Below are 26,223 nucleotides of genomic sequence, written 5' to 3' on the forward strand. Positions count from 1 at the left end.
GGTTGACAGCATGTCTTCTTAACGGGAGTCCAGGTGGCCATCTCCACAAATGGACTTTTCAGAATCCTTGGGTGGCACCGTAGTCGGAAACCAATTCTGGTTATCGCTTCTCGGCCTTTTGGCTAAGATCAAGTGTAGTATCTGTTCTTATCAGTTTAATATCTGATACGTCCCCTATCTGGGGACCATATATTAAATGGATTTTTAGAACAGGGAGATGGAAAAAGAGCTTGCTCTGTCCACTCCACGCATTGACCTGGTATTGCAGTATCTCCAGGACCGGTGCACCCCTTCTTTAATGCAGTTTCTAAAATCAGAAAGAATTGAATTCAATGCTTTTTGTTCATTTTGCTTGTTTGTCGGATTTTGGGATGGACTCTTTGGCTTTGCTTTTCTTCTCCTCATTGGATTTTTCATGTTAAAAGTTGCAGAAGCCAGATGACAAGCTCATTTTGGTTCAACTTCAGCAACTGTGCATTGCATTGCCATGTAATGTAATGTAATGCAATGCTATCTATCAAGCTCTCCCTCTATACTTCCTTTTGGATAAACAGACATATTAGGCAAGCATTTTGGAGCTTTCACCTAAATAACTACAGGTGGTGAGATAAGCTGCACAATATAATTGACCTTTCAGTATATTGTTGCACACACACCATCTATTTAGCAAATGCCCTTGTTATCAACAGCAGCCTTTTAAACTCACCTGAGCTAACAGGTATGTGAGCTGGTTACTCTGCTGCGCTTAAAATTTCTTTTTTGGTTTGCTACAATGCCTTTTCTGAAACGTTGTCTCCCTCTGCTGGAACACTGACTTCTTTCATTTAATGCCTGCAGACTATAAAAGAGAAACCAACCCAAAAAGTTTGGTTGATTAGTCTGTGGCATTCTTTTAAACTGTTGCTTATGGCGGTCTCTGTGAGCTTCTCAGTGACATTCAGCCATCCAGGTATCCCGCCTGCAGTAGACGGAATGTGGCAATGGAACGCTGGCTGCGCGTGTCATAATAGGCTCTGAGCCTTTATATACCTGCGCACAGCAGCAGCCACCTTCAGTCTGCTGCTGGACAGCCAGCAGCAGCAGCAGCAGGAGAGGTAATTAATCAGCAACCCTCCTGCTAAGGGTAGACAGCTGCTCGTTCCACCCCCCCCCGCCTTAATTGGTTCTCCTCCCTTCCAACGGTGTTGAGGCGGGTGGGAACAGCCGGGGGTTGAGGGTACTGTGCTAAAAGAGGTGGAGTTATGCAGATCTAAAACGCGTGGATTGCAGCAGCAGCAAGCCGAAAAGTGCAGGCATGTGAGGGATCTAGAGGTTGACAGCATGTCTTCTTAACGGGAGTCCAGGTGGCCATCTCCACAAATGGACTTTTCAGAATCCTTGGGTGGCACCGTAGTCGGAAACCAATTCTGGTTATCGCTTCTCGGCCTTTTGGCTAAGATCAAGTGTAGTATCTGTTCTTATCAGTTTAATATCTGATACGTCCCCTATCTGGGGACCATATATTAAATGGATTTTTAGAACAGGGAGATGGAAAAAGAGCTTGCTCTGTCCACTCCACGCATTGACCTGGTATTGCAGTATCTCCAGGACCGGTGCACCCCTTCTTTAATGCAGTTTCTAAAATCAGAAAGAATTGAATTCAATGCTTTTTGTTCATTTTGCTTGTTTGTCGGATTTTGGGATGGACTCTTTGGCTTTGCTTTTCTTCTCCTCATTGGATTTTTCATGTTAAAAGTTGCAGAAGCCAGATGACAAGCTCATTTTGGTTCAACTTCAGCAACTGTGCATTGCATTGCCATGTAATGTAATGTAATGCAATGCTATCTATCTAGCTCTCCCTCTATACTTCCTTTTGGATAAACAGACATATTAGGCAAGCATTTTGGAGCTTTCACCTAAATAACTACAGGTGGTGAGATAAGCTGCACAATATAATTAACCTTTCAGTATATTGTTGCACACACACCATCTATTTAGCAAATGCCCTTGTTATCAACAGCAGCCTTTTAAACTCACCTGAGCTAACAGGTATGTGAGCTGGTTACTCTGCTGCGCTTAAAATTTCTTTTTTGGTTTGCTACAATGCCTTTTCTGAAACGTTGTCTCCCTCTGCTGGAACACTGACTTCTTTCATTTAATGCCTGCAGACTATAAAAGAGAAACCAACCCAAAAAGTTTGGTTGATTAGTCTGTGGCATTCTTTTAAACTGTTGCTTATGGCGGTCTCTGTGAGCTTCTCAGTGACATTCAGCCATCCAGGTATCCCGCCTGCAGTAGACGGAATGTGGCAATGGAACGCTGGCTGCGCGTGTCATAATAGGCTCTGAGCCTTTATATACCTGCGCACAGCAGCAGCCACCTTCAGCCTGCTGCTATACAGCCAGCAGCAGCAGCAGCAGGAGAGGTAATTAATCAGCAACCCTCCTGCTAAGGGTAGACAGCTGCTCGTTCCACCCCCCCCCCGCCTTAATTGGTTCTCCTCCCTTCCAACGGTGTTGAGGCGGGTGGGAACAGCCGGGGGTTGAGGGTACTGTGCTAAAAGAGGTGGAGTTATGCAGATCTAAAACGCGTGGATTGCAGCAGCAGCAAGCCAAAAAGTGCAGGCATGTGAGGGATCTAGAGGTTGACAGCATGTCTTCTTAACGGGAGTCCAGGTGGCCATCTCCACAAATGGACTTTTCAGAATCCTTGGGTGGCACCGTAGTCGGAAACCAATTCTGGTTATCGCTTCTCGGCCTTTTGGCTAAGATCAAGTGTAGTATCTGTTCTTATCAGTTTAATATCTGATACGTCCCCTATCTGGGGACCATATATTAAATGGATTTTTAGAACAGGGAGATGGAAAAAGAGCTTGCTCTGTCCACTCCACGCATTGACCTGGTATTGCAGTATCTCCAGGACCGGTGCACCCCTTCTTTAATGCAGTTTCTAAAATCAGAAAGAATTGAATTCAATGCTTTTTGTTCATTTTGCTTGTTTGTCAGATTTTGGGATGGACTCTTTGGCTTTGCTTTTCTTCTCCTCATTGGATTTTTCATGTTAAAAGTTGCAGAAGCCAGATGACAAGCTCATTTTGGTTCAACTTCAGCAACTGTGCATTGCATTGCCATGTAATGTAATGTAATGCAATGCTATCTATCTAGCTCTCCCTCTATACTTCCTTTTGGATAAACAGACATATTAGGCAAGCATTTTGGAGCTTTCACCTAAATAACTACAGGTGGTGAGATAAGCTGCACAATATAATTGACCTTTCAGTATATTGTTGCACACACACCATCTATTTAGCAAATGCCCTTGTTATCAACAGCAGCCTTTTAAACTCACCTGAGCTAACAGGTATGTGAGCTGGTTACTCTGCTGCGCTTAAAATTTCTTTTTTGGTTTGCTACAATGCCTTTTCTGAAACGTTGTCTCCCTCTGCTGGAACACTGACTTCTTTCATTTAATGCCTGCAGACTATAAAAGAGAAACCAACCCAAAAAGTTTGGTTGATTAGTCTGTGGCATTCTTTTAAACTGTTGCTTATGGCGGTCTCTGTGAGCTTCTCAGTGACATTCAGCCATCCAGGTATCCCGCCTGCAGTAGACGGAATGTGGCAATGGAACGCTGGCTGCGCGTGTCATAATAGGCTCTGAGCCTTTATATACCTGCGCACAGCAGCAGCCACCTTCAGTCTGCTGCTGGACAGCCAGCAGCAGCAGCAGCAGGAGAGGTAATTAATCAGCAACCCTCCTGCTAAGGGTAGACAGCTGCTCGTTCCACCCCCCCCCCGCCTTAATTCGTTCTCCTCCCTTCCAACGGTGTTGAGGCGGGTGGGAACAGCCGGGGGTTGAGGGTACTGTGCTAAAAGAGGTGGAGTTATGCAGATCTAAAACGCGTGGATTGCAGCAGCAGCAAGCCAAAAAGTGCAGGCATGTGAGGGATCTAGAGGTTGACAGCATGTCTTCTTAACGGGAGTCCAGGTGGCCATCTCCACAAATGGACTTTTCAGAATCCTTGGGTGGCACCGTAGTCGGAAACCAATTCTGGTTATCGCTTCTCGGCCTTTTGGCTAAGATCAAGTGTAGTATCTGTTCTTATCAGTTTAATATCTGATACGTTCCCTATCTGGGGACCATATATTAAATGGATTTTTAGAACAGGGAGATGGAAAAAGAGCTTGCTCTGTCCACTCCACGCATTGACCTGGTATTGCAGTATCTCCAGGACCGGTGCACCCCTTCTTTAATGCAGTTTCTAAAATCAGAAAGAATTGAATTCAATGCTTTTTGTTCATTTTGCTTGTTTGTCGGATTTTGGGATGGACTCCTTGGCTTTGCTTTTCTTCTCCTCATTGGATTTTTCATGTTAAAAGTTGCAGAAGCCAGATGACAAGCTCATTTTGGTTCAACTTCAGCAACTGTGCATTGCATTGCCATGTAATGTAATGTAATGCAATGCTATCTATCTAGCTCTCCCTCTATACTTCCTTTTGGATAAACAGACATATTAGGCAAGCATTTTGGAGCTTTCACCTAAATAACTACAGGTGGTGAGATAAGCTGCACAATATAATTGACCTTTCAGTATATTGTTGCACACACACCATCTATTTAGCAAATGCCCTTGTTATCAACAGCAGCCTTTTAAACTCACCTGAGCTAACAGGTATGTGAGCTGGTTACTCTGCTGCGCTTAAAATTTCTTTTTTGGTTTGCTACAATGCCTTTTCTGAAACGTTGTCTCCCTCTGCTGGAACACTGACTTCTTTCATTTAATGCCTGCAGACTATAAAAGAGAAACCAACCCAAAAAGTTTGGTTGATTAGTCTGTGGCATTCTTTTAAACTGTTGCTTATGGCGGTCTCTGTGAGCTTCTCAGTGACATTCAGCCATCCAGGTATCCCGCCTGCAGTAGACGGAATGTGGCAATGGAACGCTGGCTGCGCGTGTCATAATAGGCTCTGAGCCTTTATATACCTGCGCACAGCAGCAGCCACCTTCAGTCTGCTGCTGGACAGCCAGCAGCAGCAGCAGCAGGAGAGGTAATTAATCAGCAACCCTCCTGCTAAGGGTAGACAGCTGATTGTTCCACCCCCCCCCCGCCTTAATTGGTTCTCCTCCCTTCCAACGGTGTTGAGGCGGGTGGGAACAGCCGGGGGTTGAGGGTACTGTGCTAAAAGAGGTGGAGTTATGCAGATCTAAAACGCGTGGATTGCAGCAGCAGCAAGCCAAAAAGTGCAGGCATGTGAGGGATCTAGAGGTTGACAGCATGTCTTCTTAACGGGAGTCCAGGTGGCCATCTCCACAAATGGACTTTTCAGAATCCTTGGGTGGCACCGTAGTCGGAAACCAATTCTGGTTATCGCTTCTCGGCCTTTTGGCTAAGATCAAGTGTAGTATCTGTTCTTATCAGTTTAATATCTGATACGTCCCCTATCTGGGGACCATATATTAAATGGATTTTTAGAACAGGGAGATGGAAAAAGAGCTTGCTCTGTCCACTCCACGCATTGACCTGGTATTGCAGTATCTCCAGGACCGGTGCACCCCTTCTTTAATGCAGTTTCTAAAATCAGAAAGAATTGAATTCAATGCTTTTTGTTCATTTTGCTTGTTTGTCGGATTTTGGGATGGACTCTTTGGCTTTGCTTTTCTTCTCCTCATTGGATTTTTCATGTTAAAAGTTGCAGAAGCCAGATGACAAGCTCATTTTGGTTCAACTTCAGCAACTGTGCATTGCATTGCCATGTAATGTAATGTAATGCAATGCTATCTATCTAGCTCTCCCTCTATACTTCCTTTTGGATAAACAGACATATTAGGCAAGCATTTTGGAGCTTTCACCTAAATAACTACAGGTGGTGAGATAAACTGCACAATATAATTGACCTTTCAGTATATTGTTGCACACACACCATCTATTTAGCAAATGCCCTTGTTATCAACAGCAGCCTTTTAAACTCACCTGAGCTAACAGGTATGTGAGCTGGTTACTCTGCTGCGCTTAAAATTTCTTTTTTGGTTTGCTACAATGCCTTTTCTGAAACGTTGTCTCCCTCTGCTGGAACACTGACTTCTTTCATTTAATGCCTGCAGACTATAAAAGAGAAACCAACCCAAAAAGTTTGGTTGATTAGTCTGTGGCATTCTTTTAAACTGTTGCTTATGGCGGTCTCTGTGAGCTTCTCAGTGACATTCAGCCATCCAGGTATCCCGCCTGCAGTAGACGGAATGTGGCAATGGAACGCTGGCTGCGCGTGTCATAATAGGCTCTGAGCCTTTATATACCTGCGCACAGCAGCAGCCACCTTCAGTCTGCTGCTGGACAGCCAGCAGCAGCAGCAGCAGGAGAGGTAATTAATCAGCAACCCTCCTGCTAAGGGTAGACAGCTGCTCGTTCCACCCCCCCCCCGCCTTAATTGGTTCTCCTCCCTTCCAACGGTGTTGAGGCGGGTGGGAACAGCCGGGGGTTGAGGGTACTGTGCTAAAAGAGGTGGAGTTATGCAGATCTAAAACGCGTGGATTGCAGCAGCAGCAAGCCGAAAAGTGCAGGCATGTGAGGGATCTAGAGGTTGACAGCATGTCTTCTTAACGGGAGTCCAGGTGGCCATCTCCACAAATGGACTTTTCAGAATCCTTGGGTGGCACCGTAGTCGGAAACCAATTCTGGTTATCGCTTCTCGGCCTTTTGGCTAAGATCAAGTGTAGTATCTGTTCTTATCAGTTTAATATCTGATACGTCCCCTATCTGGGGACCATATATTAAATGGATTTTTAGAACAGGGAGATGGAAAAAGAGCTTGCTCTGTCCACTCCACGCATTGACCTGGTATTGCAGTATCTCCAGGACCGGTGCACCCCTTCTTTAATGCAGTTTCTAAAATCAGAAAGAATTGAATTCAATGCTTTTTGTTCATTTTGCTTGTTTGTCGGATTTTGGGATGGACTCTTTGGCTTTGCTTTTCTTCTCCTCATTGGATTTTTCATGTTAAAAGTTGCAGAAGCCAGATGACAAGCTCATTTTGGTTCAACTTCAGCAACTGTGCATTGCATTGCCATGTAATGTAATGTAATGCAATGCTATCTATCTAGCTCTCCCTCTATACTTCCTTTTGGATAAACAGACATATTAGGCAAGCATTTTGGAGCTTTCACCTAAATAACTACAGGTGGTGAGATAAGCTGCACAATATAATTGACCTTTCAGTATATTGTTGCACACACACCATCTATTTAGCAAATGCCCTTGTTATCAACAGCAGCCTTTTAAACTCACCTGAGCTAACAGGTATGTGAGCTGGTTACTCTGCTGCGCTTAAAATTTCTTTTTTGGTTTGCTACAATGCCTTTTCTGAAACGTTGTCTCCCTCTGCTGGAACACTGACTTCTTTCATTTAATGCCTGCAGACTATAAAAGAGAAACCAACCCAAAAAGTTTGGTTGATTAGTCTGTGGCATTCTTTTAAACTGTTTCTTATGGCGGTCTCTGTGAGCTTCTCAGTGACATTCAGCCATCCAGGTATCCCGCCTGCAGTAGACGGAATGTGGCAATAGAACGCTGGCTGCGCGTGTCATAATAGGCTCTGAGCCTTTATATACCTGCGCACAGCAGCAGCCACCTTCAGTCTGCTGCTGGACAGCCAGCAGCAGCAGCAGCAGGAGAGGTAATTAATCAGCAACCCTCCTGCTAAGGGTAGACAGCTGCTCGTTCCACCCCCCCCCCCGCCTTAATTGGTTCTCCTCCCTTCCAACGGTGTTGAGGCGAGTGGGAACAGCCGGGGGTTGAGGGTACTGTGCTAAAAGAGGTGGAGTTATGCAGATCTAAAACGCGTGGATTGCAGCAGCAGCAAGCCAAAAAGTGCAGGCATGTGAGGGATCTAGAGGTTGACAGCATGTCTTCTTAACGGGAGTCCAGGTGGCCATCTCCACAAATGGACTTTTCAGAATCCTTGGGTGGCACCGTAGTCGGAAACCAATTCTGGTTATCGCTTCTCGGCCTTTTGGCTAAGATCAAGTGTAGTATCTGTTCTTATCAGTTTAATATCTGATACGTCCCCTATCTGGGGACCATATATTAAATGGATTTTTAGAACAGGGAGATGGAAAAAGAGCTTGCTCTGTCCACTCCACGCATTGACCTGGTATTGCAGTATCTCCAGGACCGGTGCACCCCTTCTTTAATGCAGTTTCTAAAATCAGAAAGAATTGAATTCAATGCTTTTTGTTCATTTTGCTTGTTTGTCGGATTTTGGGATGGACTCTTTGGCTTTGCTTTTCTTCTCCTCATTGGATTTTTCATGTTAAAAGTTGCAGAAGCCAGATGACAAGCTCATTTTTGTTCAACTTCAGCAACTGTGCATTGCATTGCCATGTAATGTAATGTAATGCAATGCTATCTATCTAGCTCTCCCTCTATACTTCCTTTTGGATAAACAGACATATTAGGCAAGCATTTTGGAGCTTTCACCTAATTAACTACAGGTGGTGAGATAAGCTGCACAATATAATTGACCTTTCAGTATATTGTTGCACACACACCATCTATTTAGCAAATGCCCTTGTTATCAACAGCAGCCTTTTAAACTCACCTGAGCTAACAGGTATGTGAGCTGGTTACTCTGCTGCGCTTAAAATTTCTTTTTTGGTTTGCTACAATGCCTTTTCTGAAACGTTGTCTCCCTCTGCTGGAACACTGACTTCTTTCATTTAATGCCTGCAGACTATAAAAGAGAAACCAACCCAAAAAGTTTGGTTGATTAGTCTGTGGCATTCTTTTAAACTGTTGCTTATGGCGGTCTCTGTGAGCTTCTCAGTGACATTCAGCCATCCAGGTATCCCGCCTGCAGTAGACGGAATGTGGCAATGGAACGCTGGCTGCGCGTGTCATAATAGGCTCTGAGCCTTTATATACCTGCGCACAGCAGCAGCCACCTTCAGTCTGCTGCTGGACAGCCAGCAGCAGCAGCAGCAGGAGAGGTAATTAATCAGCAACCCTCCTGCTAAGGGTAGACAGCTGCTCGTTCCACCCCCCCCCCGCCTTAATTGGTTCTCCTCCCTTCCAACGGTGTTGAGGCGGGTGGGAACAGCCGGCGGTTGAGGGTACTGTGCTAAAAGAGGTGGAGTTATGCAGATCTAAAACGCGTGGATTGCAGCAGCAGCAAGCCGAAAAGTGCAGGCATGTGAGGGATCTAGAGGTTGACAGCATGTCTTCTTAACGGGAGTCCAGGTGGCCATCTCCACAAATGGACTTTTCAGAATCCTTGGGTGGCACCGTAGTCGGAAACCAATTCTGGTTATCGCTTCTCGGCCTTTTGGCTAAGATCAAGTGTAGTATCTGTTCTTATCAGTTTAATATCTGATACGTCCCCTATCTGGGGACCATATATTAAATGGATTTTTAGAACAGGGAGATGGAAAAAGAGCTTGCTCTGTCCACTCCACGCATTGACCTGGTATTGCAGTATCTCCAGGACCGGTGCACCCCTTCTTTAATGCAGTTTCTAAAATCAGAAAGAATTGAATTCAATGCTTTTTGTTCATTTTGCTTGTTTGTCGGATTTTGGGATGGACTCTTTGGCTTTGCTTTTCTTCTCCTCATTGGATTTTTCATGTTAAAAGTTGCAGAAGCCAGATGACAAGCTCATTTTGGTTCAACTTCAGCAACTGTGCATTGCATTGCCATGTAATGTAATGTAATGCAATGCTATCTATCTAGCTCTCCCTCTATACTTCCTTTTGGATAAACAGACATATTAGGCAAGCATTTTGGAGCTTTCACCTAAATAACTACAGGTGGTGAGATAAGCTGCACAATATAATTGACCTTTCAGTATATTGTTGCACACACACCATCTATTTAGCAAATGCCCTTGTTATCAACAGCAGCCTTTTAAACTCACCTGAGCTAACAGGTATGTGAGCTGGTTACTCTGCTGCGCTTAAAATTTCTTTTTTGGTTTGCTACAATGCCTTTTCTGAAACGTTGTCTCCGTCTGCTGGAACACTGACTTCTTTCATTTAATGCCTGCAGACTATAAAAGAGAAACCAACCCAAAAAGTTTGGTTGATTAGTCTGTGGCATTCTTTTAAACTGTTGCTTATGGCGGTCTCTGTGAGCTTCTCAGTGACATTCAGCCATCCAGGTATCCCGCCTGCAGTAGACGGAATGTGGCAATGGAACGCTGGCTGCGCGTGTCATAATAGGCTCTGAGCCTTTATATACCTGCGCACAGCAGCAGCCACCTTCAGTCTGCTGCTGGACAGCCAGCAGCAGCAGCAGCAGGAGAGGTAATTAATCAGCAACCCTCCTGCTAAGGGTAGACAGCTGCTCGTTCCACCCCCCCCCCGCCTTAATTGGTTCTCCTCCCTTCCAACGGTGTTGAGGCGGGTGGGAACAGCCGGGGGTTGAGGGTACTGTGCTAAAAGAGGTGGAGTTGTGCAGATCTAAAACGCGTGGATTGCAGCAGCAGCAAGCCGAAAAGTGCAGGCATGTGAGGGATCTAGAGGTTGACAGCATGTCTTCTTAACGGGAGTCCAGGTGGCCATCTCCACAAATGGACTTTTCAGAATCCTTGGGTGGCACCGTAGTCGGAAACCAATTCTGGTTATCGCTTCTCGGCCTTTTGGCTAAGATCAAGTGTAGTATCTGTTCTTATCAGTTTAATATCTGATACGTCCCCTATCTGGGGACCATATATTAAATGGATTTTTAGAACAGGGAGATGGAAAAAGAGCTTGCTCTGTCCACTCCACGCATTGACCTGGTATTGCAGTATCTCCAGGACCGGTGCACCCCTTCTTTAATGCAGTTTCTAAAATCAGAAAGAATTGAATTCAATGCTTTTTGTTCATTTTGCTTGTTTGTCGGATTTTGGGATGGACTCTTTGGCTTTGCTTTTCTTCTCCTCATTGGATTTTTCATGTTAAAAGTTGCAGAAGCCAGATGACAAGCTCATTTTGGTTCAACTTCAGCAACTGTGCATTGCATTGCCATGTAATGTAATGTAATGCAATGCTATCTATCTAGCTTTCCCTCTATACTTCCTTTTGGATAAACAGACATATTAGGCAAGCATTTTGGAGCTTTCACCTAAATAACTACAGGTGGTGAGATAAGCTGCACAATATAATTGACCTTTCAGTATATTGTTGCACACACACCATCTATTTAGCAAATGCCCTTGTTATCAACAGCAGCCTTTTAAACTCACCTGAGCTAACAGGTATGTGAGCTGGTTACTCTGCTGCGCTTAAAATTTCTTTTTTGGTTTGCTACAATGCCTTTTCTGAAACGTTGTCTCCCTCTGCTGGAACACTGACTTCTTTCATTTAATGCCTGCAGACTATAAAAGAGAAACCAACCCAAAAAGTTTGGTTGATTAGTCTGTGGCATTCTTTTAAACTGTTGCTTATGGCGGTCTCTGTGAGCTTCTCAGTGACATTCTGCCATCCAGGTATCCCGCCTGCAGTAGACGGAATGTGGCAATGGAACGCTGGCTGCGCGTGTCATAATAGGCTCTGAGCCTTTATATACCTGCGCACAGCAGCATCCACCTTCAGTCTGCTGCTGGACAGCCAGCAGCAGCAGCAGCAGGAGAGGTAATTAATCAGCAACCCTCCTGCAAAGGGTAGACAGCTGCTCGTTCCACCCCCCCCCCCCGCCTTAATTGGTTCTCCTCCCTTCCAACGGTGTTGAGGCGGGTGGGAACAGCCGGGGGTTGAGGGTACTGTGCTAAAAGAGGTGGAGTTATGCAGATCTAAAACGCGTGGATTGCAGCAGCAGCAAGCCGAAAAGTGCAGGCATGTGAGGGATCTAGAGGTTGACAGCATGTCTTCTTAACGGGAGTCCAGGTGGCCATCTCCACAAATGGACTTTTCAGAATCCTTGGGTGGCACCGTAGTCGGAAACCAATTCTGGTTATCGCTTCTCGGCCTTTTGGCTAAGATCAAGTGTAGTATCTGTTCTTATCAGTTTAATATCTGATACGTCCCCTATCTGGGGACCATATATTAAATGGATTTTTAGAACAGGGAGATGGAAAAAGAGCTTGCTCTGTCCACTCCACGCATTGACCTGGTATTGCAGTATCTCCAGGACCGGTGCACCCCTTCTTTAATGCAGTTTCTAAAATCAGAAAGAATTGAATTCAATGCTTTTTGTTCATTTTGCTTGTTTGTCGGATTTTGGGATGGACTCTTTGGCTTTGCTTTTCTTCTCCTCATTGGATTTTTCATGTTAAAAGTTGCAGAAGCCAGATGACAAGCTCATTTTGGTTCAACTTCAGCAACTGTGCATTGCATTGCCATGTAATGTAATGTAATGCAATGCTATCTATCTAGCTCTCCCTCTATACTTCCTTTTGGATAAACAGACATATTAGGCAAGCATTTTGGAGCTTTCACCTAAATAACTACAGGTGGTGAGATAAGCTGCACAATATAATTGACCTTTCAGTATATTGTTGCACACACACCATCTATTTAGCAAATGCCCTTGTTATCAACAGCAGCCTTTTAAACTCACCTGAGCTAACAGGTATGTGAGCTGGTTACTCTGCTGCGCTTAAAATTTCTTTTTTGGTTTGCTACAATGCCTTTTCTGAAACGTTGTCTCCCTCTGCTGGAACACTGACTTCTTTCATTTAATGCCTGCAGACTATAAAAGAGAAACCAACCCAAAAAGTTTGGTTGATTAGTCTGTGGCATTCTTTTAAACTGTTGCTTATGGCGGTCTCTGTGAGCTTCTCAGTGACATTCAGCCATCCAGGTATCCCGCCTGCAGTAGACGGAATGTGGCAATGGAACGCTGGCTGCGCGTGTCATAATAGGCTCTGAGCCTTTATATACCTGCGCACAGCAGCAGCCACCTTCAGTCTGCTGCTGGACAGCCAGCAGCAGCAGCAGCAGGAGAGGTAATTAATCAGCAACCCTCCTGCTAAGGGTAGACAGCTGCTCGTTCCACCCCCCCCCGCCTTAATTGGTTCTCCTCCCTTCCAACGGTGTTGAGGCGGGTGGGAACAGCCGGGGGTTGAGGGTACTGTGCTAAAAGAGGTGGAGTTATGCAGATCTAAAACGCGTGGATTGCAGCAGCAGCAAGCCGAAAAGTGCAGGCATGTGAGGGATCTAGAGGTTGACAGCATGACTTCTTAACGGGAGTCCAGGTGGCCATCTCCACAAATGGACTTTTCAGAATCCTTGGGTGGCACCGTAGTCGGAAACCAATTCTGGTTATCGCTTCTCGGCCTTTTGGCTAAGATCAAGTGTAGTATCTGTTCTTATCAGTTTAATATCTGATACGTCCCCTATCTGGGGACCATATATTAAATGGATTTTTAGAACAGGGAGATGGAAAAAGAGCTTGCTCTGTCCACTCCACGCATTGACCTGGTATTGCAGTATCTCCAGGACCGGTGCACCCCTTCTTTAATGCAGTTTCTAAAATCAGAAAGAATTGAATTCAATGCTTTTTGTTCATTTTGCTTGTTTGTCGGATTTTGGGATGGACTCTTTGGCTTTGCTTTTCTTCTCCTCATTGGATTTTTCATGTTAAAAGTTGCAGAAGCCAGATGACAAGCTCATTTTGGTTGAACTTCAGCAACTGTGCATTGCATTGCCATGTAATGTAATGTAATGCAATGCTATCTATCTAGCTCTCCCTCTATACTTCCTTTTGGATAAACAGACATATTAGGCAAGCATTTTGGAGCTTTCACCTAAATAACTACAGGTGGTGAGATAAGCTGCACAATATAATTGACCTTTCAGTATATTGTTGCACACACACCATCTATTTAGCAAATGCCCTTGTTATCAACAGCAGCCTTTTAAACTCACCTGAGCTAACAGGTATGTGAGCTGGTTACTCTGCTGCGCTTAAAATTTCTTTTTTGGTTTGCTACAATGCCTTTTCTGAAACGTTGTCTCCCTCTGCTGGAACACTGACTTCTTTCATTTAATGCCTGCAGACTATAAAAGAGAAACCAACCCAAAAAGTTTGGTTGATTAGTCTGTGGCATTCTTTTAAACTGTTGCTTATGGCGGTCTCTGTGAGCTTCTCAGTGACATTCAGCCATCCAGGTATCCCGCCTGCAGTAGACGGAATGTGGCAATGGAACGCTGGCTGCGCGTGTCATAATAGGCTCCGAGCCTTTATATACCTGCGCACAGCAGCAGCCACCTTCAGTCTGCTGCTGGACAGCCAGCAGCAGCAGCAGCAGGAGAGGTAATTAATCAGCAACCCTCCTGCTAAGGGTAGACAGCTGCTCGTTCCACAACCCCCCCCCCCCGCCTTAATTGGTTCTCCTCCCTTCCAACGGTGTTGAGGCGGGTGGGAACAGCCGGGGGTTGAGGGTACTGTGCTAAAAGAGGTGGAGTTATGCAGATCTAAAACGCGTGGATTGCAGCAGCAGCAAGCCGAAAAGTGCAGGCATGTGAGGGATCTAGAGGTTGACAGCATGTCTTCTTAATGGGAGTCCAGGTGGCCATCTCCACAAATGGACTTTTCAGAATCCTTGGGTGGCACCGTAGTCGGAAACCAATTCTGGTTATCGCTTCTCGGCCTTTTGGCTAAGATCAAGTGTAGTATCTGTTCTTATCAGTTTAATATCTGATACGTCCCCTATCAGGGGACCATATATTAAATGGATTTTTAGAACAGGGAGATGGAAAAAGAGCTTGCTCTGTCCACTCCACGCATTGACCTGGTATTGCAGTATCTCCAGGACCGGTGCACCCCTTCTTTAATGCAGTTTCTAAAATCAGAAAGAATTGAATTCAATGCTTTTTGTTCATTTTGCTTGTTTGTCGGATTTTGGGATGGACTCTTTGGCTTTGCTTTTCTTCTCCTCATTGGATTTTTCATGTTAAAAGTTGCAGAAGCCAGGTGACAAGCTCATTTTGGTTCAACTTCAGCAACTGTGCATTGCATTGCCATGTAATGTAATGTAATGCAATGCTATCTATCTAGCTCTCCCTCTATACTTCCTTTTGGATAAACAGACATATTAGGCAAGCATTTTGGAGCTTTCACCTAAATAACTACAGGTGGTGAGATAAGCTGCACAATATAATTGACCTTTCAGTATATTGTTGCACACACACCATCTATTTAGCAAATGCCCTTGTTATCAACAGCAGCCTTTTAAACTCACCTGAGCTAACAGGTATGTGAGCTGGTTACTCTGCTGCGCTTAAAATTTCTTTTTTGGTTTGCTACAATGCCTTTTCTGAAACGTTGTCTCCCTCTGCTGGAACACTGACTTCTTTCATTTAATGCCTGCAGACTATAAAAGAGAAACCAACCCAAAAAGTTTGGTTGATTAGTCTGTGGCATTCTTTTAAACTGTTGCTTATGGCGGTCTCTGTGAGCTTCTCAGTGACATTCAGCCATCCAGGTATCCCGCCTGCAGTAGATGGAATGTGGCAATGGAACGCTGGCTGCGCGTGTCATAATAGGCTCTGAGCCTTTATATACCTGCGCACAGCAGCAGCCACCTTCAGTCTGCTGCTGGACAGCCAGCAGCAGCAGCAGCAGGAGAGGTAATTAATCAGCAACCCTCCTGCTAAGGGTAGACAGCTGCTCGTTCCACCCCCCCCCCCGCCTTAATTGGTTCTCCTCCCTTCCAACGGTGTTGAGGCGGGTGGGAACAGCCGGGGGTTGAGGGTACTGTGCTAAAAGAGGTGGAGTTATGCAGATCTAAAACGCGTGGATTGCAGCAGCAGCAAGCCGAAAAGTGCAGGCATGTGAGGGATCTAGAGGTTGACAGCATGTCTTCTTAACGGGAGTCCAGGTGGCCATCTCCACAAATGGACTTTTCAGAATCCTTGGGTGGCACCGTAGTCGGAAACCAATTCTGGTTATCGCTTCTCGGCCTTTTGGCTAAGATCAAGTGTAGTATCTGTTCTTATCAGTTTAATATCTGATACGTCCCCTATCTGGGGACCATATATTAAATGGATTTTTAGAACAGGGAGATGGAAAAAGAGCTTGCTCTGTCCACTCCACGCATTGACCTGGTATTGCAGTATCTCCAGGACCGGTGCACCCCTTCTTTAATGCAGTTTCTAAAATCAGAAAGAATTGAATTCAATGCTTTTTGTTCATTTTGCTTGTTTGTCGGATTTTGGGATGGACTCTTTGGCTTTGCTTTTCTTCTCCTCATTGGATTTTTCATGTTAAAAGTTGCAGAAGCCAGATGACAAGCTCATTTTGGTTCAACTTCAGCAACTGTGCATTGCATTGCCATGTAATGTAATGTAATGCAATGCTATCTATCTAGCTCTCCCTCTATACTTCCTTTTGGATAAACAGACATATTAGGCAAGCATTTTGGAGCTTTCACCTAAATAACTACAGGTGGTGAGATAAGCTGCACAATATAATTGACCTTTCAGTATATTGTTGCACACACACCATCTATTTAGCAAATGCCCTTGTTATCAACAGCAGCCTTTTAAACTCACCTGAGCTAACAGGTATGTGAGCTGGTTACTCTGCTGCGCTTAAAATTTCTTTTTTGGTTTGCTACAATGCCTTTTCTGAAACGTTGTCTCCCTCTGCTGGAACACTGACTTCTTTCATTTAATGCCTGCAGACTATAAAAGAGAAACCAACCCAAAAAGTTTGGTTGATTAGTCTGTGGCATTCTTTTAAACTGTTGCTTATGGCGGTCTCTGTGAGCTTCTCAGTGACATTCAGCCATCCAGGTATCCCGCCTGCAGTAGACGGAATGTGGCAATGGAACGCTGGCTGCGCGTGTCATAATAGGCTCTGAGCCTTTATATACCTGTGCACAGCAGCAGCCACCTTCAGTCTGCTGCTGGACAGCCAGCAGCAGCAGCAGCAGGAGAGGTAATTAATCAGCAACCCTCCTGCTAAGGGTAGACAGCTGCTCGTTCCACCCCCCCCCCCACCTTAATTGGTTCTCCTCCCTTCCAACGGTGTTGAGGCGGGTGGGAACAGCCGGGGGTTGAGGGTACTGTGCTAAAAGAGGTGGAGTTATGCAGATCTAAAACGCGTGGATTGCAGCAGCAGCAAGCCGAAAAGTGCAGGCATGTGAGGGATCTAGAGGTTGACAGCATGTCTTCTTAACGGGAGTCCAGGTGGCCATCTCCACAAATGGACTTTTCAGAATCCTTGGGTGGCACCGTAGTCGGAAACCAATTCTGGTTATCGCTTCTCGGCCTTTTGGCTAAGATCAAGTGTAGTATCTGTTCTTATCAGTTTAATATCTGATACGTCCCCTATCTGGGGACCATATATTAAATGGATTTTTAGAACAGGGAGATGGGAAAAGAGCTTGCTCTGTCCACTCCACGCATTGACCTGGTATTGCAGTATCTCCAGGACCGGTGCACCCCTTCTTTAATGCAGTTTCTAAAATCAGAAAGAATTGAATTCAATGCTTTTTGTTCATTTTGCTTGTTTGTCGGATTTTGGGATGGACTCTTTGGCTTTGCTTTTCTTATCCTCATTGGATTTTTCATGTTAAAAGTTGCAGAAGCCAGATGACAAGCTCATTTTGGTTCAACTTCAGCAACTGTGCATTGCATTGCCATGTAATGTAATGTAATGCAATGCTATCTATCTAGCTCTCCCTCTATACTTCCTTTTGGATAAACAGACATATTAGGCAAGCATTTTGGAGCTTTCACCTAAATAACTACAGGTGGTGAGATAAGCTGCACAATATAATTGACCTTTCAGTATATTGTTGCACACACACCATCTATTTAGCAAATGCCCTTGTTATCAACAGCAGCCTTTTAAACTCACCTGAGCTAGCAGGTATGTGAGCTGGTTACTCTGCTGCGCTTAAAATTTCTTTTTTGGTTTGCTACAATGCCTTTTCTGAAACGTTGTCTCCCTCTGCTGGAACACTGACTTCTTTCATTTAATGCCTGCAGACTATAAAAGAGAAACCAACCCAAAAAGTTTGGTTGATTAGTCTGTGGCATTCTTTTAAACTGTTGCTTATGGCGGTCTCTGTGAGCTTCTCAGTGACATTCAGCCATCCAGGTATCCCGCCTGCAGTAGACGGAATGTGGCAATGGAACGCTGGCTGCGCGTGTCATAATAGGCTCTGAGCCTTTATATACCTGCGCACAGCAGCAGCCACCTTCAGTCTGCTGCTGGACAGCCAGCAGCAGCAGCAGCAGGAGAGGTAATTAATCAGCAACCCTCCTGCTAAGGGTAGACAGCTGCTCGTTCCACCCCCCCCCCGCCTTAATTGGTTCTCCTCCCTTCCAACGGTGTTGAGGCGGGTGGGAACAGCCGGGGGTTGAGGGTACTGTGCTAAAAGAGGTGGAGTTATGCAGATCTAAAACGCGTGGATTGCAGCAGCAGCAAGCCAAAAAGTGCAGGCATGTGAGGGATCTAGAGGTTGACAGCATGTCTTCTTAACGGGAGTCCAGGTGGCCATCTCCACAAATGGACTTTTCAGAATCCTTGGGTGGCACCGTAGTCGGAAACCAATTCTGGTTATCGCTTCTCGGCCTTTTGGCTAAGATCAAGTGTAGTATCTGTTCTTATCAGTTTAATATCTGATACGTCCCCTATCTGGGGACCATATATTAAATGGATTTTTAGAACAGGGAGATGGAAAAAGAGCTTGCTCTGTCCACTCCACGCATTGACCTGGTATTGCAGTATCTCCAGGACCGGTGCACCCCTTCTTTAATGCAGTTTCTAAAATCAGAAAGAATTGAATTCAATGCTTTTTGTTCATTTTGCTTGTTTGTCGGATTTTGGGATGGACTCTTTGGCTTTGCTTTTCTTCTCCTCATTGGATTTTTCATGTTAAAAGTTGCAGAAGCCAGATGACAAGCTCATTTTGGTTCAACTTCAGCAACTGTGCATTGCATTGCCATGTAATGTAATGTAATGCAATGCTATCTATCTAGCTCTCCCTCTATACTTCCTTTTGGTTAAACAGACATATTAGGCAAGCATTTTGGAGCTTTCACCTAAATAACTACAGGTGGTGAGATAAGCTGCACAATATAATTGACCTTTCAGTATATTGTTGCACACACACCATCTATTTAGCAAATGCCCTTGTTATCAACAGCAGCCTTTTAAACTCACCTGAGCTAACAGGTATGTGAGCTGGTTACTCTGCTGCGCTTAAAATTTCTTTTTTGGTTTGCTACAATGCCTTTTCTGAAACGTTGTCTCCCTCTGCTGGAACACTGACTTCTTTCATTTAATGCCTGCAGACTATAAAAGAGAAACCAACCCAAAAAGTTTGGTTGATTAGTCTGTGGCATTCTTTTAAACTGTTGCTTATGGCGGTCTCTGTGAGCTTCTCAGTGACATTCAGCCATCCAGGTATCCCGCCTGCAGTAGACGGAATGTGGCAATGGAACGCTGGCTGCGCGTGTCATAATAGGCTCTGAGCCTTTATATACCTGCGCACAGCAGCAGCCACCTTCAGTCTGCTGCTGGACAGCCAGCAGCAGCAGGAGAGGTAATTAATCAGCAACCCTCCTGCTAAGGGTAGACAGCTGCTCGTTCCACCCCCCCCCCGCCTTAATTGGTTCTCCTCCCTTCCAACGGTGTTGAGGCGGGTGGGAACAGCCGGGGGTTGAGGGTACTGTGCTAAAAGAGGTGGAGTTATGCAGATCTAAAACGCGTGGATTGCAGCAGCAGCAGCAAGCCGAAAAGTGCAGGCATGTGAGGGATCTAGAGGTTGACAGCATGTCTTCTTAACGGGAGTCCAGGTGGCCATCTCCACAAATGGACTTTTCAGAATCCTTGGGTGGCACCGTAGTCGGAAACCAATTCTGGTTATCGCTTCTCGGCCTTTTGGCTAAGATCAAGTGTAGTATCTGTTCTTATCAGTTTAATATCTGATACGTCCCCTATCTGGGGACCATATATTAAATGGATTTTTAGAACAGGGAGATGGAAAAAGAGCTTGCTCTGTCCACTCCACGCATTGACCTGGTATTGCAGTATCTCCAGGACCGGTGCACCCCTTCTTTAATGCAGTTTCTAAAATCAGAAAGAATTGAATTCAATGCTTTTTGTTCATTTTGCTTGTTTGTCGGATTTTGGGATGGACTCTTTGGCTTTGCTTTTTTTCTCCTCATTGGATTTTTCATGTTAAAAGTTGCAGAAGCCAGATGACAAGCTCATTTTGGTTCAACTTCAGCAACTGTGCATTGCATTGCCATGTAATGTAATGTAATGCAATGCAATCTATCTAGCTCTCCCTCTATACTTCCTTTTGGATAAACAGACATATTAGGCAAGCATTTTGGAGCTTTCACCTAAATAACTACAGGTGGTGAGATAAGCTGCACAATATAATTGACCTTTCAGTATATTTTTGCACACACACCATCTATTTAGCAAATGCCCTTGTTATCAACAGCAGCCTTTTAAACTCACCTGAGCTAACAGGTATGTGAGCTGGTTACTCTGCTGCGCTTAAAATTTCTTTTTTGGTTTGCTACAATGCCTTTTCTGAAACGTTGTCTCCCTCTGCTGGAACACTGACTTCTTTCATTTAATGCCTGCAGACTATAAAAGAGAAACCAACCCAAAAAGTTTGGTTGATTAGTCTGTGGCATTCTTTTAAACTGTTGCTTATGGCGGTCTCTGTGAGCTTCTCAGTGACATTCAGCCATCCAGGTATCCCACCTGCAGTAGACGGAATGTGGCAATGGAACGCTGGCTGCGCGTGTCATAATAGGCTCTGAGCCTTTATATACCTGCGCACAGCAGCAGCCACCTTCAGTCTGCTGCTGGACAGCCAGCAGCAGCAGCAGCAGGAGAGGTAATTAATCAGCAACCCTCCTGCTAAGGGTAGACAGCTGCTCGTTCCACCCCCCCCCCCCCCGCCTTAATTGGTTCTCCTCCCTTCCAACGGTGTTGAGGCGGGTGGGAACAGCCGGGGGTTGAGGGTACTGTGCTAAAAGAGGTGGAGTTATGCAGATCTAAAACGCGTGGATTGCAGCAGCAGCAAGCCGAAAAGTGCAGGCATGTGAGGGATCTAGAGGTTGACAGCATGTCTTCTTAACGGGAGTCCAGGTGGCCATCTCCACAAATGGACTTTTCAGAATCCTTGGGTGGCACCGTAGTCGGAAACCAATTCTGGTTATCGCTTCTCGGCCTTTTGGCTAAGATCAAGTGTAGTATCTGTTCTTATCAGTTTAATATCTGATACGTCCCCTATCTGGGGACCATATATTAAATGGATTTTTAGAACAGGGAGATGGAAAAAGAGCTTGCTCTGTCCACTCCACGCATTGACCTGGTATTGCAGTATCTCCAGGACCGGTGCACCCCTTCTTTAATGCAGTTTCTAAAATCAGAAAGAATTGAATTCAATGCTTTTTGTTCATTTTGCTTGTTTGTCGGATTTTGGGATGGACTCTTTGGCTTTGCTTTTCTTCTCCTCATTGGATTTTTCATGTTAAAAGTTGCAGAAGCCAGATGACAAGCTCATTTTGGTTCAACTTCAGCAACTGTGCATTGCATTGCCATGTAATGTAATGTAATGCAATGCTATCTATCTAGCTCTCCCTCTATACTTCCTTTTGGATAAACAGACATATTAGGCAAGCATTTTGGAGCTTTCACCTAAATAACTACAGGTGGTGAGATAAGCTGCACAATATAATTGACCTTTCAGTATATTGTTGCACACACACCATCTATTTAGCAAATGCCCTTGTTATCAACAGCAGCCTTTTAAACTCACCTGAGCTAACAGGTATGTGAGCTGGTTACTCTGCTGCGCTTAAAATTTCTTTTTTGGTTTGCTACAATGCCTTTTCTGAAACGTTGTCTCCCTCTGCTGGAACACTGACTTCTTTCATTTAATGCCTGCAGACTATAAAAGAGAAACCAACCCAAAAAGTTTGGTTGATTAGTCTGTGGCATTCTTTTAAACTGTTGCTTATGGCGGTCTCTGTGAGCTTCTCAGTGACATTCAGCCATCCAGGTATCCCGCCTGCAGTAGACGGAATGTGGCAATGGAACGCTGGCTGCGCGTGTCATAATAGGCTCTGAGCCTTTATATACCTGCGCACAGCAGCAGCCACCTTCAGTCTGCTGCTGGACAGCCAGCAGCAGCAGCAGCAGGAGAGGTAATTAATCAGCAACCCTCCTGCTAAGGGTAGACAGCTGCTCGTTCCACCCCCCCCCCCCCCGCCTTAATTGGTTCTCCTCCCTTCCAACGGTGTTGAGGCGGGTGGGAACAGCCGGGGGTTGAGGGTACTGTGCTAAAAGAGGTGGAGTTATGCAGATCTAAAACGCGTGGATTGCAGCAGCAGCAAGCCGAAAAGTGCAGGCATGTGAGGGATCTAGAGGTTGACAGCATGTCTTCTTAACGGGAGTCCAGGTGGCCATCTCCACAAATGGACTTTTCAGAATCCTTGGGTGGCACCGTAGTCGGAAACCAATTCTGGTTATCGCTTCTCGGCCTTTTGGCTAAGATCAAGTGTAGTATCTGTTCTTATCAGTTTAATATCTGATAAGTCCCCTATCTGGGGACCATATATTAAATGGATTTTTAGAACAGGGAGATGGAAAAAGAGCTTGCTCTGTCCACTCCACGCATTGACCTGGTATTGCAGTATCTCCAGGACCGGTGCACCCCTTCTTTAATGCAGTTTCTAAAATCAGAAAGAATTGAATTCAATGCTTTTTGTTCATTTTGCTTGTTTGTCGGATTTTGGGATGGACTCTTTGGCTTTGCTTTTCTTCTCCTCATTGGATTTTTCATGTTAAAAGTTGCAGAAGCCAGATGACAAGCTCATTTTGGTTCAACTTCAGCAACTGTGCATTGCATTGCCATGTAATGTAATGTAATGCAATGCTATCTATCTAGCTCTCCCTCTATACTTCCTTTTGGATAAACAGACATATTAGGCAAGCATTTTGGAGCTTTCACCTAAATAACTACAGGTGGTGAGATAAGCTGCACAATATAATTGACCTTTCAGTATATTGTTGCACACACACCATCTATTTAGCAAATGCCCTTGTTATCAACAGCAGCCTTTTAAACTCACCTGAGCTAACAGGTATGTGAGCTGGTTACTCTGCTGCGCTTAAAATTTCTTTTTTGGTTTGCTACAATGCCTTTTCTGAAACGTTGTCTCCCTCTGCTGGAACACTGACTTCTTTCATTTAATGCCTGCAGACTATAAAAGAGAAACCAACCCAAAAAGTTTGGTTGATTAGTCTGTGGCATTCTTTTAAACTGTTGCTTATGGCGGTCTCTGTGAGCTTCTCAGTGACATTCAGCCATCCAGGTATCCCGCCTGCAGTAGACGGAATGTGGCAATGGAACGCTGGCTGCGCGTGTCATAATAGGCTCTGAGCCTTTATATACCTGCGCACAGCAGCAGCCACCTTCAGTCTGCTGCTGGACAGCCAGCAGCAGCAGCAGCAGGAGAGGTAATTAATCAGCAACCCTCCTGCTAAGGGTAGACAGCTGCTCGTTCCACCCCCCCCCCGCCTTAATTGGTTCTCCTACCTTCCAACGGTGTTGAGGCGGGTGGGAACAGCCGGGGGTTGAGGGTACTGTGCTAAAAGAGGTGGAGTTATGCAGATCTAAAACGCGTGGATTGCAGCAGCAGCAAGCCGAAAAGTGCAGGCATGTGAGGGATCTAGAGGTTGACAGCATGTCTTCTTAACGGGAGTCCAGGTGGCCATCTCCACAAATGGACTTTTCAGAATCCTTGGGTGGCACCGTAGTCGGAAACCAATTCTGGTTATCGCTTCTCGGCCTTTTGGCTAAGATCAAGTGTAGTATCTGTTCTTATCAGTTTAATATCTGATACGTCCCCTATCTGGGGACCATATATTAAATGGATTTTTAGAACAGGGAGATGGAAAAAGAGCTTGCTCTGTCCACTCCACGCATTGACCTGGTATTGCAGTATCTCCAGGACCGGTGCACCCCTTCTTTAATGCAGTTTCTAAAATCAGAAAGAATTGAATTCAATGCTTTTTGTTCATTTTGCTTGTTAGTCGGATTTTGGGATGGACTCTTTGGCTTTGCTTTTCTTCTCCTCATTGGATTTTTCATGTTAAAAGTTGCAGAAGCCAGATGACAAGCTCATTTTGGTTCAACTTCAGCAACTGTGCATTGCATTGCCATGTAATGTAATGTAATGCAATGCTATCTATCTAGCTCTCCCTCTATACTTCCTTTTGGATAAACAGACATATTAGGCAAGCATTTTGGAGCTTTCACCTAAATAACTACAGGTGGTGAGATAAGCTGCACAATATAATTGACCTTTCAGTATATTGTTGCACACACACCATCTATTTAGCAAATGCCCTTGTTATCAACAGCAGCCTTTTAAACTCACCTGAGCTAACAGGTATGTGAGCTGGTTACTCTGCTGCGCTTAAAATTTCTTTTTTGGTTTGCTACAATGCCTTTTCTGAAACGTTGTCTCCCTCTGCTGGAACACTGACTTCTTTCATTTAATGCCTGCAGACTATAAAAGAGAAACCAACCCAAAAAGTTTGGTTGATTAGTCTGTGGCATTCTTTTAAACTGTTGCTTATGGCGGTCTCTTTGAGCTTCTCAGTGACATTCAGCCATCCAGGTATCCCGCCTGCAGTAGACGGAATGTGGCAATGGAACGCTGGCTGCGCGTGTCATAATAGGCTCTGAGCCTTTATATACCTGCGCACAGCAGCAGCCACCTTCAGTCTGCTGCTGGACAGCCAGCAGCAGCAGCAGCAGGAGAGGTAATTAATCAGCAACCCTCCTGCTAAGGGTAGACAGCTGCTCGTTCCACCCCCCCCCCGCCTTAATTGGTTCTCCTCCCTTCCAACGGTGTTGAGGCGGGTGGGAACAGCCGGGGGTTGAGGGTACTGTGCTAAAAGAGGTGGAGTTATGCAGATCTAAAACGCGTGGATTGCAGCAGCAGCAAGCCGAAAAGTGCAGGCATGTGAGGGATCTAGAGGTTGACAGCATGTCTTCTTAACGGGAGTCCAGGTGGCCATCTCCACAAATGGACTTTTCAGAATCCTTGGGTGGCACCGTAGTCGGAAACCAATTCTGGTTATCGCTTCTCGGCCTTTTGGCTAAGATCAAGTGTAGTATCTTTCGAAAAGGCGGTTTTGGATGTTGGCCGCCCTAGTAGATTGATACATTATGCACACTGGGGTTTAGGCGCTTGTTAGTACGCCAGGTGGCTAATATAGTCATCTGGTGGAAAGCATGGCCCCCCAGGATCGACGCCATTGGGCCGGGGAAGATCGAAAGCCCGAAGTGTGAAGTGCCCCAGGAGTGGTGACCCTGGGGTGCCTTAACTCACTGGGATTGGGAACCCCACTTGAGTTTATGGCACATTTGCACAAGCACTTCAAATTTTCTTTCTTCGCACACACCCTTATTCCGGGCCTTCTGGCCTTAGGATGGGGAATTTTTCAATTCCCGGTTGAAGGTCCGGGCAGTATTATACTGTGAAACCTTCACTATTTATTTAATTTCTTTGTCACTGTGTGTCCACTTATTCACGTGTGTCACGTCCTACTAGGATTTTGTCGGGATGCGGTTCCCTTACGGGTTCCTCTCTTGGCAGGTCTAGGGGGGGAGTGTGTGGCCATCAGGTTCCGCTCCCCCCTGAACCCCCCTGGCTCTCCTCTTTCGGGAGGAGAGCGTTGTTGGCTCCCCTCTTCCGGGAGGGGAGCACAGTCTTTGGCTCCCAGTGCCTTGCTCGGGTGAGAACTCGGGCAGGTGCTGGGGGTATGATTGGGTCACCTCTGGCCTCGGCTGGAGGTGGCTTTTTGTCCCTGTTCCTCGCTGTGGCCTTTTGGCTCGGAGGGACGGGGAATGGTTTGGGGGACCCTTCTCCTTTTGGAGAGGGTTTCAAGAAGACCAGCATCCTAGTGCACTTTTTTTGTGGCACTTGTCACTTTTTTAAGCGCACTCGGGTTTTGTACACGAATTCGGGCTTTAAAAAAAAAAAAAAAAAAAAAAAATCTGTTCTTATCAGTTTAATATCTGATACGTCCCCTATCTGGGGACCATATATTAAATGGATTTTTAGAACAGGGAGATGGAAAAAGAGCTTGCTCTGTCCACTCCACGCATTGACCTGGTATTGCAGTATCTCCAGGACCGGTGCACCCCTTCTTTAATGCAGTTTCTAAAATCAGAAAGAATTGAATTCAATGCTTTTTGTTCATTTTGCTTGTTTGTCGGATTTTGGGATGGACTCTTTGGCTTTGCTTTTCTTCTCCTCATTGGATTTTTCATGT

General features: G+C 45.3%; 19 non-coding genes and 2 pseudogenes across 19 annotated transcripts; all 21 read left to right on the top strand.

Moving 5' to 3' along the window:
• The first annotated feature begins 102 nt into the window (after nucleotides 1-102).
• On the top strand, nucleotides 103-293 carry LOC141216079 (U2 spliceosomal RNA). The gene has a single exon (XR_012285122.1). It is a non-coding gene; the product is annotated as a U2 spliceosomal RNA (small nuclear RNA).
• A 1,119-nt stretch (nucleotides 294-1,412) lies between these two features.
• On the top strand, nucleotides 1,413-1,603 carry LOC141216080 (U2 spliceosomal RNA). The gene has a single exon (XR_012285123.1). It is a non-coding gene; the product is annotated as a U2 spliceosomal RNA (small nuclear RNA).
• A 1,120-nt stretch (nucleotides 1,604-2,723) lies between these two features.
• Nucleotides 2,724-2,914, top strand: LOC141216081 (U2 spliceosomal RNA). The gene has a single exon (XR_012285124.1). It is a non-coding gene; the product is annotated as a U2 spliceosomal RNA (small nuclear RNA).
• Nucleotides 2,915-4,034: 1,120 nt separating this feature from the next.
• LOC141216414 (U2 spliceosomal RNA) lies at nucleotides 4,035-4,225 on the top strand. Its single transcript, XR_012285448.1, has one exon. It is a non-coding gene; the product is annotated as a U2 spliceosomal RNA (small nuclear RNA).
• Nucleotides 4,226-5,345: 1,120 nt separating this feature from the next.
• LOC141216082 (U2 spliceosomal RNA) lies at nucleotides 5,346-5,536 on the top strand. The gene has a single exon (XR_012285125.1). It is a non-coding gene; the product is annotated as a U2 spliceosomal RNA (small nuclear RNA).
• A 1,120-nt stretch (nucleotides 5,537-6,656) lies between these two features.
• On the top strand, nucleotides 6,657-6,847 carry LOC141216084 (U2 spliceosomal RNA). The gene has a single exon (XR_012285127.1). It is a non-coding gene; the product is annotated as a U2 spliceosomal RNA (small nuclear RNA).
• A 1,121-nt stretch (nucleotides 6,848-7,968) lies between these two features.
• On the top strand, nucleotides 7,969-8,159 carry LOC141216085 (U2 spliceosomal RNA). The gene has a single exon (XR_012285128.1). It is a non-coding gene; the product is annotated as a U2 spliceosomal RNA (small nuclear RNA).
• Nucleotides 8,160-9,279: 1,120 nt separating this feature from the next.
• LOC141216086 (U2 spliceosomal RNA) lies at nucleotides 9,280-9,470 on the top strand. Its single transcript, XR_012285129.1, has one exon. It is a non-coding gene; the product is annotated as a U2 spliceosomal RNA (small nuclear RNA).
• Nucleotides 9,471-10,590: 1,120 nt separating this feature from the next.
• LOC141216087 (U2 spliceosomal RNA) lies at nucleotides 10,591-10,781 on the top strand. Its single transcript, XR_012285130.1, has one exon. It is a non-coding gene; the product is annotated as a U2 spliceosomal RNA (small nuclear RNA).
• A 1,122-nt stretch (nucleotides 10,782-11,903) lies between these two features.
• On the top strand, nucleotides 11,904-12,094 carry LOC141216088 (U2 spliceosomal RNA). Its single transcript, XR_012285131.1, has one exon. It is a non-coding gene; the product is annotated as a U2 spliceosomal RNA (small nuclear RNA).
• A 1,119-nt stretch (nucleotides 12,095-13,213) lies between these two features.
• On the top strand, nucleotides 13,214-13,404 carry LOC141216089 (U2 spliceosomal RNA). The gene has a single exon (XR_012285132.1). It is a non-coding gene; the product is annotated as a U2 spliceosomal RNA (small nuclear RNA).
• Nucleotides 13,405-14,529: 1,125 nt separating this feature from the next.
• On the top strand, nucleotides 14,530-14,720 carry LOC141216018 (U2 spliceosomal RNA). The gene has a single exon (XR_012285065.1). It is a non-coding gene; the product is annotated as a U2 spliceosomal RNA (small nuclear RNA).
• A 1,121-nt stretch (nucleotides 14,721-15,841) lies between these two features.
• Nucleotides 15,842-16,032, top strand: LOC141216090 (U2 spliceosomal RNA). Its single transcript, XR_012285133.1, has one exon. It is a non-coding gene; the product is annotated as a U2 spliceosomal RNA (small nuclear RNA).
• Nucleotides 16,033-17,153: 1,121 nt separating this feature from the next.
• LOC141216322 (U2 spliceosomal RNA) lies at nucleotides 17,154-17,344 on the top strand. Its single transcript, XR_012285359.1, has one exon. It is a non-coding gene; the product is annotated as a U2 spliceosomal RNA (small nuclear RNA).
• Nucleotides 17,345-18,464: 1,120 nt separating this feature from the next.
• Nucleotides 18,465-18,655, top strand: LOC141216091 (U2 spliceosomal RNA). The gene has a single exon (XR_012285134.1). It is a non-coding gene; the product is annotated as a U2 spliceosomal RNA (small nuclear RNA).
• A 1,117-nt stretch (nucleotides 18,656-19,772) lies between these two features.
• Nucleotides 19,773-19,963, top strand: LOC141216092 (U2 spliceosomal RNA). Its single transcript, XR_012285135.1, has one exon. It is a non-coding gene; the product is annotated as a U2 spliceosomal RNA (small nuclear RNA).
• Nucleotides 19,964-21,087: 1,124 nt separating this feature from the next.
• Nucleotides 21,088-21,278, top strand: LOC141216093 (U2 spliceosomal RNA). The gene has a single exon (XR_012285136.1). It is a non-coding gene; the product is annotated as a U2 spliceosomal RNA (small nuclear RNA).
• Nucleotides 21,279-22,402: 1,124 nt separating this feature from the next.
• Nucleotides 22,403-22,593, top strand: LOC141216333 (U2 spliceosomal RNA). The gene has a single exon (XR_012285370.1). It is a non-coding gene; the product is annotated as a U2 spliceosomal RNA (small nuclear RNA).
• Nucleotides 22,594-23,713: 1,120 nt separating this feature from the next.
• On the top strand, nucleotides 23,714-23,904 carry LOC141216095 (U2 spliceosomal RNA). The gene has a single exon (XR_012285138.1). It is a non-coding gene; the product is annotated as a U2 spliceosomal RNA (small nuclear RNA).
• A 1,120-nt stretch (nucleotides 23,905-25,024) lies between these two features.
• On the top strand, nucleotides 25,025-25,116 carry LOC141216980 (U2 spliceosomal RNA; annotated as a pseudogene).
• A 775-nt stretch (nucleotides 25,117-25,891) lies between these two features.
• On the top strand, nucleotides 25,892-26,097 carry LOC141216848 (U2 spliceosomal RNA; annotated as a pseudogene).
• Nucleotides 26,098-26,223: the final 126 nt, after the last annotated feature.

Source organism: Phyllobates terribilis, unplaced genomic scaffold (genome assembly GCF_046119375.1).
Source record: "Phyllobates terribilis strain yellow unplaced genomic scaffold, ASM4611937v1 Scaffold_236__1_contigs__length_3049075, whole genome shotgun sequence".
Taxonomy (NCBI): Eukaryota; Metazoa; Chordata; class Amphibia; order Anura; family Dendrobatidae; genus Phyllobates; species Phyllobates terribilis.